This window comes from Peromyscus maniculatus, chromosome 6, assembly GCF_049852395.1.
Source record: "Peromyscus maniculatus bairdii isolate BWxNUB_F1_BW_parent chromosome 6, HU_Pman_BW_mat_3.1, whole genome shotgun sequence".
Lineage (NCBI taxonomy): Eukaryota > Metazoa > Chordata > Mammalia > Rodentia > Cricetidae > Peromyscus > Peromyscus maniculatus.
In genome coordinates, this window is record NC_134857.1 from 60,037,383 (window position 1) to 60,049,618 (window position 12,236).

Below are 12,236 nucleotides of genomic sequence, written 5' to 3' on the forward strand. Positions count from 1 at the left end.
CAGAGCCAAACAGTGTGAGCGAATGGCCCCCTCCCACTCCTGAGGAGAGGAGGGAGAAATGTGTGTGTGCAAGTCTACTTGCCCAAACGTTTAGGTCATAGCTGATCGAGGCCCCCACATCCAACATTGTTTGTTTTGTTTGTCAAAGGGATTCACTGTAGCTAGGCTGTCCTAGAACTCATTTTGTGGCCTAGGCTAACCTCGAACTCTCATCCCTTCTGCCTCAGCCTCCCAAATGCTGACATTACAGGTGTGCAGCCTTGTGCCCTGCTCCAAATGTTTTTTCAAATGGGCAGAAAACAAGGTTTTGTCTTCACGGACAGCTGTGCCCTCCTCACTAATGATATCTCTGGGGTAAACCTTTAAAGGCAAATAGTGTGAGGGGGCTGGGGAGGTGGCTCAGTGGTTAAGAACAATCTTCCAAGAGTCTAATTCCCAGCACCCATACGGCAGCTCACAACCATCTGTGACTCTAGTCCCGGGGGAGCCAATGCCCTCTTCTGCCCTCCATGGGCACTGCATGCACAGATATACATCCAGGCAAACACTCATACACATAAAATAGAAAGAAAGAAAATCTACAAAGAAAACAAGGAAAGAAAATGGTGAGCTGCAGGCTCAGTACCTTGCACATGAAGCTTTCTGAAGTAACCAGAGGCCAGGGCATGGCTAAGTAGGCAAACACATGTGAGCATGTGTGAGGTACTGGGTTCAACCCGCCTCCGCCACCCAAATTAAGCCAGAAAGATACATCATGACAGTATCTCACTCACAACGAAATTACCTACTACAGTCTGGTGAGTGGGACTCAACAGTTTTGATGAGTGATAACCTTGATATGATTTGGCAAGAGCCCTCAGAATCAGCATTAATCATGTTCTGCAACTCTTTCCTGTGAGTTCAAACATTTCCTCCTGAAGACCAGGGAAGCTGACCACTCAGGCATCCCTCCGACCTTACCAGGCTCAGGAAGTTCAGAGATCTTAGGAGACTCACATGACCACTGTCTAAGGTCATATAAGCAGTTAGTAACTGCTGGGAGTTAGTAAGCAGCCTGGGAGTGGGGGCCACAGCTTTCAGGAATCCTCACTCATACTCAGATGGACCTTCTGGTGACGCAGCTGCCCTTGAATCACTCACACGTCACGTCTGTAAGTAACCCCAATAAACTCACTGATTGACCAAGCTGGACTTGGATGGAATCATTTCTTTGGCGCCTTATCTGGAAGGAACAGTTATTTCCTCACAGCTCCTTGGGAAAGGCCACAACATGCTAATTTAGCATACAAGAAGGCCAAGTCCAGCTCGCTCCGCCTCACATTGCTAGTATGTGTTAAGTACAATATTAACTTCAATTTTCCCAGCTCTGAAAATCACTACCAAAAGGGAGTAAAGAATGACGGAGTCCAGTGAAATGTCTCAGTGGGTAAAGGCACTCTCGCCCCTGAGCCTGATGATCTGAGTCTGATCCCCAGAAGGCACGTGGTGGAAAGACTCCCACAGACTGGTTCTTTGATCTCTACACTTGTACCACAGCATGCATGCGCCAACACACATTCATGGCCTCCCCCCTCAAGAAGAAATAAACGTAAAGAAATAAATTTAAAATATAGCATAAAGCTTGGCCCCCAGTGTGGCCATGCCATGCCTGCCTGTAATCCCAGCACTCAGGGAATCCGGGACAGGGGCACAGGAAGCCAAGCCAGCAGCATTAAGATCAAAGTCCAACGCAAACTGGACTTGATGGCTTTGAGGGGACACAATGATGAACAGATCGCGGATTGTGAACTTGCACCAACTAGAGCTCGCGTGCACGTTCACAGTGTTAGCTGGAGCAAGCAGGAGTCAGATACATCCCTCCACACACTCTCCAAATCAGCCATGCGCGAGAACAGTGCTCAGCACACTGAGGGTGAGGAGTTCTGGAACTATTTCTGTACAGCCTCAGATGCATCTGCTCCCTCCTTACTGTTTTAAGCTGTTGGTCCACCACCATCGCCCCACCACAACGCTTTTTTTTTTAAACTTCCTTTTAGCTTTCTAGTTCTTGGTTATCTATTTGCATAGTTACTGACACATTCACCACTTCGATACCCAACAGTTTTGGAATTTCTAATCTACAGCACACAGTTTATAATAATACAGCCGTCACCACTTCCACATCCCCTGGTATCCTATGCTGCTTTCCTACTGTACAACTAGTGAGTGAGTGTCATTAACCCACATAATGATACTGCCTGAAGAATGTCGGTCTAACATACATCCTTTTGAAATCGTCACCTACAAGAGCTTTTTCTTTTTTTTTTTTTTTTTTTTTTTTTTTGGTTTTTCGAGACAGGGTTTCTCTGTGTAGCTTTGCGCCTTTCCTGGAACTCACTTGGTAGCCCAGGCTGGCCTCGAACTCACAGAGATCCACCTGGCTCTGCCTCCCGAGTGCTGGGATTAAAGGCGTGCGCCACCACCGCCCGGCTTAAGAGCTTTTTCTTTTGCGTTATTAGGTCAAGTAATAATGTGAGCTCTGGGAAGGTGGCTGGGTCAATAAAGCACGAGGGCCTCAGTCCAGGTCATAGAAAATAATGGTTAAATACAGTTAATTAAGAACTAAACAATAAGAAACATGCTCTTACCCTATAGCCCCAAAGGGTTGTCTGCATAACAGAAAAAGAGAATACCCAACTTTCTGGGCACATCAGAGAGATAGCTGGCATCTAAAGCGTTACACGCTACAGAGACTAGACCAGTGATTTTGTAGCTTTTTCCTCACACCTCCGAAACCAGCCCTGTTTCATCTCTTGAGGAATGTGCAGGTTAACATCTAACCTGTCCCCAACTTGTGAAAAACCTAATGGTTGCCATAACAACAGGCAACTAAGTTTACTGGATCAGACCAAGCTCCTAGCAGGTATGCAGGGTCCCTACTGACTCTGGGAGAATGAATTTGTATAGCCCGGGTGCCCAGAGGCACTGTTGTAGTAGGATATTATTTTAAGGTGTGTTACTTTTGTTTATGTTGCATTTGTTTAACTCTGTGAAGCTGCGTTACTGTGCCTGTGTAAAACACCTGATGGTCTAATAAAGAACTGAACAGCCAATAGCAAGGCAGGAGAAAGGATAGGAGGGGCTGGCAGACAGAGAGAATATACAGAGGGAGATATTTGGGAGAAGAGAAAAAGAGATGGAGGAGAGAGAGCAAAAGATCTAGGAGCCAGGGAAGGAGGAGGACTCCAGGGGCAGCCACCCAGCTACACAGCCAGCCACAGAGTAAGAGTAAGATTTACAGAAGTGAGAGAACAGGAAAGACCCAGGCAAAAGGTAGACATATTGTGTACCTGAATAAACTTGCCTGAGGATCAGAGGACAGAGCCAGCCACTACATTAGACAAAGAGGTCAGGTAGTGGTGGCACACACCTTTATCCCAGCACTTGAGATCTCATGCCTTTGCTTGGGAAGCACACACGCCTTTAATCCCAGAAGAAATATGGCAGGGCAGAGAAAGGTATATAAGGCGTGAGGAAACAGGAACTCACTCTCTTAAAGCTGAGGATTTCGAAGAGGTAAACTAGTGGCTGGCTGTTCTGCTTCTCCGGTCTTTCAGCTTTTACCCTGATATCTGGCTCTGGGTTTTTTGTGGGGGGTTTTTTTTGTTTGTTTGTTTGTTTTAATTAAAAGACCGTCTAAGATTCGAACAACAATAATTAAGGTTAAGAAAAGCTGGCTAGAAACAAGCCACGCTAAGGCTGGGCAATCACAAGTAAGAATAAGCCTCCTTGTGTGATTTATTTGGGAGCTGGGTGGCAGACCCTCCAAAACCGTGCAAAAACAAACACCACCACACTGTGATGCCTAGTAACCAGGTTTCATTTTCTATTAGGTATCAGTAGATTAAAAAGCATCAATGACCATTAATTTAAAGATCTATGAGATACAGACATGCTCTTATGTATGATTTTTAAAAATCCAGGGCTGGAGAGACAGGTCATTGGTTAAGAGCACTTGCTGCTCTTGCAGATGACATAGGTTCTGTTCAACCAAACCACACGATGGCTAACAATATTCTGTAACTCCAGTTCCTGAGGATTGGACACCCACTTCTGGTCTATGTGAGCACCAGGCATGCACATAGTATACACATATACATGAAGGCAAAATACTCATACACATAAGTAAAAACAGAATAAAATAGTATTTTTTAAAAATTCTAGGTTAAGGTGATAAAAAAATCATTTTTCAAATATATATATTGCTTTGAAAAAAAATATATGTATATACACACCACTCTACAGCCATATGCTAGTCTAGGTACAAATTCAGAGCTTAATTTACAAATGAAGCAAATCATGGGTAGAGTGTGATGGCACATATCTGTAATCCCAGCCAGCAATTGGGAGGCTGAAATAGAAAGATCAAGAATTTAAGGCAGGGGACCAGTAAGATGGCTCGGGGGTAAAGATGCTTGCCAAAAAACTTGACAACCTGAGTTCCACCCCCAGGACCCACAGGCAGAAGGGCGGAGGGAGGGAGGGAGGGACAGAAAGACATACACACAGAGAAAGAGACAGAGAGACAGAGAGACAGAGAGAGACAGTGTGCTGTGGATAGCGCTCTGTATAAATAAAATGCTGATTGGCCAGTAGCCAGGAAGTATAGGTGGGACAAGCAGAGAAGAGAATTCTGGGAACAGGAAGGCTAAGTGAGAGAGACGCTGCCAGCCACCATGAATAACAACATGTGAGATACTGGCAAGCCACGAGCCATGTGGCAAGGTATAGATTTATAGAAATGGGTTAATTTAAGATAGAAGAACTAGATAACAAGAAGCCTGCCACGGCCATACAGTTTGTAAGCAATATAAGTTTCTGTATGTTTACTTGGTTGGGTCTGAGCGGCTGCAGGACTGGCGGGTGAGAGAGATTTGTCCTGATTGTGGGCCAGGCAGGACTGGAGAAAACTTCAGCTACAACAGAATTTGGTTTTTTTTTTTTGTTTTTTTTTTTAAGAAAAGCTTCCAGGAAGCCTGGGCTATCAAGAGAGTTTAAGACCAGTCTAGGCAACTTTAAAAAATTATTTTTAATTGAAAAGCTAAGGATGTAGTAAAGCTCAAAGAAAGCAATCCCCAGGTTCAATCCCCAGCCACACCCACCCTTAAAAAAAAAGATCACATGCACAAAAAACTAAAAGATTCTAAATATAATCCAAATGAAAGGAATACAGCTTAGAGAAAAAATATGAGGGACTCAGACTGTTGCTACTACTAAAATACTTTTTAAATTTTGTCCAGTTTTAAATTTTATATTTATTTGTATGTGTGTGTGTGTGTGTATATATAGACACACAACCATGGCACACACACAGAATTCAATGAACAATCTGTGAATCGGTTCTCTTCTTATACTGTGTGGGTCTCAGAGACTGGACTCAGGTCCTCAGGCCTGATGACAATCACCTCTTCCCCCCTGAACCATCTGAACCCCCCCCCACCTCCGCTCTTAATACTAAAATCTTAGGTAACAGAAGAGCACCCTACTACCCAACACTAATGTACAACATTACATTCTTCGTGGCTGCATTTTCGTTACATTGGTTTACTGCATTCTTTCTTCCTGGCTGCATTTTCGTTACATTGGCTTACTGCATTCTTTCGGTACAAACAGAAAGCACTGTTTAAAAAGCCCTGTAGCATGATGTATGAGAAGGCCCACTGTCCTCTGCAGAAGTCCATACAATGGCAGCTGGACGGACTCTGCCTGAACAAAGGGGATGCCAGCCCATCTCCTTCCATCCCCATCCCCCCCCAACCCCCCCATCCAAGCAGGGTTACAAAAGTGCCTGTGTGGGCCATGGTGAGTCATGGATGTTCCATTTACAGACGGGGTGGGGTGGAGAGAAATCACTATTACATGCCCAGTGAGCTGGAAAAGTCCATCCTGTTTTTCCTCTTTTATATAATAATCATTTTTTTTTTTTTTTTTTTTTTTTTTTTACAAACCTGAGATAAAGTATGCTTGGGAAAGAGGAACCTTACCAACTCACTTTTATAGCCAAGAACATGACCTCACAGCCCAGGCCCAAAGATTCACATTAGGCAAAGCCCCTGAGTAATCACTGCACACAGTGTGTGTCCCTTTTTACAGCACAAGAAGAAAAACAGTAGCTAGAGAGGTGATGCACATTACCATTCCTACCTCCTGTGCAACCACCAGTAGCTCAGGCTGACAGCCAAAGTACTGGAGGAAAGCAAGGAGGCAAGACGGAGCCTTTTTTTTTTTTTAAATAAAACTTCCCTTGCCAAGAAACAAAGTGGCTTCCTTAAGTTGACCTTTAGAAGCAAACCATGAAACACAACCTGAACTAACAACAATTAAAAAAAAAAAAAGTTCTCCTTTCAATGCTAAGTTCTGCACATGTCCAGGTCCAAATTTCAACCCCACAAACTTCATCCAACAGTAATGTGTAACGCGGCCAACTCCCACGTTAGGACTGATTTACAGCAGCCATGCACTGTCCCACAGCGCCAGTGGGAAGGCAGGCTGGTGTACCCATCAAATTCCAGTCCAGCCCAGGTTACACAGCGACACCCTGGCGAAAAGAAAAACAATCACAAAAACATAATTACATGGTTTTGCTTTATAAACCTATAAACTAGCCTCGCCCAGTGTAGTACTCATGCCTAAGCCCTGTACCGGGGAGGCTCACTCAGGCAGGAAGACAACAGGTACAAGGCTGGGCAGCATAGTTCCTGTCTCAAAAAAAACAAAAACAAACAACAAAAAGAAAAAAAATCCAACCCAGGTCTCTCATTCAAGCTCTGGAAAAACAGAGAAGAGCTGTCACCCTTCTCTAAAGACTTCTCTAGTAAAACTGGAAACCTGCATTCAGCAATAGAACTATGCTCCAGTTCTAGAGAAAGGCCACTCCGGGCCTCACAGACAGAGAGGAAGCAGCAAACTGCCCTCCTGAGACCTGTATTGAACTTGTGTTTAAAATGTATTAAATCTCACAACAAGCACGTCATTGTAACAGCAGGAGCTTTCAGTTACCTTAACAAAGAGGAAAAGGTTAATTTTTAGGTAAGGTCAAGTGTACCCCAGGCTCGCCTCTAACTTGCTATGTAGCCAAGAATTACCTTTTGGGGATTGGAGAGATGGCTCAGTGGTTAAGAGCATTGGCTCCTCTTCCAAAGGACCTGGGTTCAATTCCCAGCACCCACATGGCAGCTCACAACTGTCTGCAACTCCAGTTCCAGGGGATCTGACACCCATACAGACACATATGCAGGCAAAACCTCAATGTACGTTAAATAAATAAATAAATAAATCTTTAAAAAAAAAACAAACAAACAACCAGAATTACCTTCCGCTCCCCCGCCCACCTCTCCCCCACGAGTGCTGGATAATAGGTGTGCATCGCCACACCCAGGTTATGTGGTGCTGGGGTTGAATCTGGAGTTTCCTGCGGGCTAGGTAAGCACTCTACCAACTAGGCTGTATCACCAGCTCACTAAAATTTCATTCTTGATAATAAAAACCACGAGGAAAGAAGGGAGGTAAGAGAAGAGCAACAGAAGACTAAACATAAGAAAGCACATTACATAATTTATGGAAATGTCATAAAGAAACCATGGTTGTCAGCAAAGCATATTATATACATGTATGGAAATGCCAGAATGAAACCCATTGCTTTGTACAGTTAACATATACCAGTGAAAAAATTTTAAACATGTTGATTAAAAGCCATTGAATATAACACATCAGACTCCTGTACTACACAACACAGTGTCTTCTCACTGACAGCTGTAGCTTCAGAACCCCTTCATTGTCTCTGACATACCTATCAAATTCAGAGCTGCAAAGTGGAACTATTTAGCTTTATACTAAATTCTACAAAAGTGTGGATTTCATCTGTAACTTTAAATAAATGCTTTGGGTGGGAAAAAAAAACTTGCAAATAACTCAGGGGGAAAAAAGTACTGCATTACTAAAAGTATTTCTGAATGTGCAGTCACACGTGTCCAGGTCTGAAATGCTGCCTGCTATTTATTTGCCTTTAATGCATCTCTGAAATCACAGGGTCTGTGTTTTACCACCGACTGCATCAAGGCTAAAAAATCAACAGTGTGGAAACAAAACAGCAATCAAAAGAATTGTACAAACAAGTGAAAAAACATCAACTTCAACTGCCTCAAGTCTGCACAGGAAAAAAGCAGACTCTGAAAACAGTTCCATGTTTAGAAAAGCTTCAAAAGAAGAATACTAAACTTCATTACCTAAGATGAGTTGCTACTGCCTAAAATCATTTTGAGTTGTATTCTATTCTTTCTTTCTGAGAGTTTTCTAACCCACTTTATTACCTCCTCACCTAAAATCTTTTATAAAGTATCATTTTACACATGACTTAACACTGGACAAGCAGAGAAAATCTAGACCTATTGTTCAGCTTCATGTCAACATGTTCCATGAGGCAAGACTAAATGGCTTCCCTATTTTGTCTTCCAGGATCTCTTTTTGTTGTTTACTTTGTTGTGTTGTGACAAGGTCTCATGTAGCCCAGGCTAGCCTTGGACTCCCTACAAAACTGAGGCTAGTCTTTAATTCCTGATCCTGCTGCCTCAGCCTCCCGAAAGCTAGGGTTACAGGCATGCACCACTGTGCTTAGATGGTCTAAGAGCATTAGATGGCATAGTTTCCTTATTCACCTCTGCTAAAATCACTAATAACCTCTCACGATATGTGATAATATGTCAAAACAAGGACGTACATCTAGAGTAAGCCATAGATAGATATACGGTGGAAGATAAGGACATCTCTACAGTCTTATTTTATGGGCATTATAAACGTGAATGTATGGAGTTGGGGAATGCTTCAGTAGGTCAAGTGCTTGCCGTGAACACCTAAGAACAAGACTTTGAATCCCCAGAACCCATATACAACCCATAGCACATAGCACAAGGTCTGTTACCTCAGGTCAACTAGTGGAAAAGGCAGCATAAAAAGAACAGCAAGATGGAAAGCCAGGACCTGCACCTCTGACCACAAGTATGCTGTGGAACACTCATGCCCACACAAATGCATACATCACATACATACACATCACACTCATTCATTCTCTCTCTCTCTCTCTCTCTCTCTCTCTCTCTCTCTCACACACACACACACACACACACACACACACACACACACCATGGGGGAGGGGGGTCTACTAGAACACAAACCATGTTTTTTTTTCCCAGAATATTCTCTACTCTACCCTAGAACAATCCCATTATAAATAACCACACCCTGGCAATATGAAGGAAGGCAATCTTGCCCAAATCATGCCTACCATAATAACAGTGAATGAGCTCTTAATTTTGAACTGAGTATAAAACTGTATTCTCTCTCAGACTTAGGCTTATGTATATATTTGTCATCATTCCTGGAGTATGTCTATTTATTCATCTTAGTATATAATCTGTTGTCCTTTACACCCTGAACTCCAGGGCGCATAGCCATGGGTGTCCTCGAAGGCTTTGTACAGGTGCAAGGCCAAGCTGTAAACTGGCATTAGCAGCTCTTTGGTAATAAGTGGATTTAATTATATTTATCCTAGCCCTGTAACAGATTATTTGAATTGTTCTAACAGAACAAATGGGGATTACCACTAACTAGGCCATTTGGCCTTAGGTATTCAGGACCGGAGGAAAGAAGTAAGCTCCCTCTTGTTGACATTTACACAGCTAATTACCACAGATCTCCCTCTTGGTGGCATTTACTCAGTTAACTACCGAGCGGTGACAATGCTTTCATCTGCTCCCCGTGTCCGACGTGACGTTCACTTCATCTAACCAATCCAGAATAGAGGAAAACATTTAACAGCCCATCTTTCCCACCACCCCTTAAGTGGAAACTGGCTCAATAATTTACCAGAGATATTTAAAAAACAAAACAAGATGTGGGCGGTGGTGGCGCACGCCTTTAATCCCAGCACTCGGGAGGAAGAGGCAGGCGGATCTCTGTGAGTTCGAGGCCAGCCTGGGCTACCAAGTAAGTTCCAGGAAAGGCGCAAAACTACGCAGAGAAACCCTGTCTCAAAAAACCAAAAACCAAAACAAAACAGGAGCCAAGCATGATAGCACATGCCGGCAACTGAAATACCTTCAAGTGTATTCTGATCCATGGGGATCAGAAGTTCCAGACCAGCCTGAGCTACAGGAGACCTTGTCTCAAAAAACCCAAAGAATCAAAACCTGAAAACTCCTAGCATGGGCAAGGCTGTAGATTCAGTCTGAGGCCCAGAGATGAATGAATGAATGAATGAATGAATAAATAAATAAATAAATAAATAAATAAATAAATAAATAAATAAATAAATAACAATAATATAAGAGCCATGCACTGTGGCACAGACTGGGAATCTCAGCATTTGGGAGGTAGAGACAGAAGGACCAAGAATTCAAGACCTACTCAGCCCTTGATGCGGCTGAAGGGGGGACCTCGGTCCTGCCTCAACTTGGTATGCCATGCTTTGTTGACTCCCATGGGAGGCCTACCCCTTTCTGAGGAGTGGATGGGGGAGGCGGGTGTAGAAAGGAGGTGGGAAGAGGGAACGGGAGGAGAGGAAGGAGGGGAAACTGTGGTTGGTATGTAAAATACATTTTAAAAAATTAATAAAGTAAAATAAAAGAGACTTTGTCTCAAAACAATGAAAACAATCTTAAGATAATCTTTTAACTAGCATGCTTGAGACCCTGGGTTTGGTCCTCAGTACATTGGGGGGAACGATAATATAATGTTTCAAATATGAGCCAGGTACGGAAGACACTGGATATACCTTGCCTATTAAAAAGACCTATGTAAGGGCTGGAGAAATGGCCCGGTGGTTAGGAGCACTGGCTGCTCTTGCAGAGGACTCAGGTTTGGTTAGCATCCATACAGGTTCACGACCAGCAATAACTCCAGGGGACCTAACACCTGTGAAAGCTTCTGCATGCATCTGATGCACATACATACACTCAGACACACAAATACACATATATTAAAAAAAAAAAGTACATTTTTTTTTAAAGTCCTATGTAAGCATGTTGACCTTAAGTCCAGAAGTCTTATTTCTAAATTCTATTCATTTTCAGACTTGGCCAGAGAGTTAGTCAAATAGATACTTACCAATTAATTAAAAGTGAGACGCATTTGGAAGACCAGTAAACAAAACCTTCTAGAATGCCAAACACAATATAATTTTAAGCCAGGTCTAGGTTTCAGAAATATTACAATTATATCCTGTTTCCTGACTGCTTTGGGTCAGACTGTAAATTCAACCTCTCTTGATCCCTTTCTGTTCCCACCAAGGCCATAAAAAAAATGGGCGTTTTCTCCAGATGGTAAAGAAAATGTGTAAGAAGGAATCTTGACTGTGATGACGCTCTGTAGGTGATGACTGACAGAGAATGATCTGGAAGCAGTGTGAGGTTCCGGCCACTCACTCGGACAACAAATGACCTCCGACACACAAGAAAACTACATGACGATGTGGATGTGGGGAGGAGCGAAAAGCCCTGCTAAGAACAGAGGTCACACAAGTGCCCAGCACGGTGGTGAATCTGGGACCCCAGTATCTGATCACATTAGGACCGAGATTTTGACTTCTAGGCCAGCCTGGGTTATTGAAGACCCTGTCTCAAAAAGTGGGGAGAGGCAACCTCAAAATTCTTCAAAAACATCTGCCTCAAAAAGCTTACTGAAAATAAAAAACTGAGGTGAACAAAAGAAAAGAAAAACTACATGGGGCCTGTCAAGGTAGCTCAGCAGCCAAGAGTACTTACCTGTCGCCTGACCTGAGTTCGAGTCCCAGGACCCACATGGTAGGAGAGAAGTGAGTTCTGAAAATTGTCCCTTGACCTTCACATGCATGCTGTGGAACTTGTCTGAATATGTACGCGAACATGCACACAATACACACTAATGAATTTATCAGGCCAAAAAAAAAAAAAAAAGTAAAGACCCCATGGCATAATTTTGTTCTTCCTTATACACCAACAAGAAGTCAGAACACGGTACCAATAATGTGCTCACAAAGTGGGCATCCATTTTCCTAATATGGCCAAGCCCTAAATATAGTCACAACTTTTTTGTTGTTGCTCAAAATGCACCAAATTTAACCTTATCCACGGAGGGAGTGGTGGTGGACAAATAGGCCGGGGACTCGAGAAACACCACCACGGCCTCTTCATCAGCACTCCAGTGACTTTAAAAGTCCTTGGCGA

At 43.2% G+C, this 12,236-nt stretch overlaps 1 protein-coding gene across 2 annotated transcripts in view; it reads right to left on the reverse strand.

Annotated features, from left to right (window-relative positions):
• The window catches only part of Fnip2 (folliculin interacting protein 2), a 116,911-nt gene that overhangs the window by 102,743 nt on the left and 1,932 nt on the right, over positions 1-12,236 (reverse strand). The window lies entirely within an intron of this gene.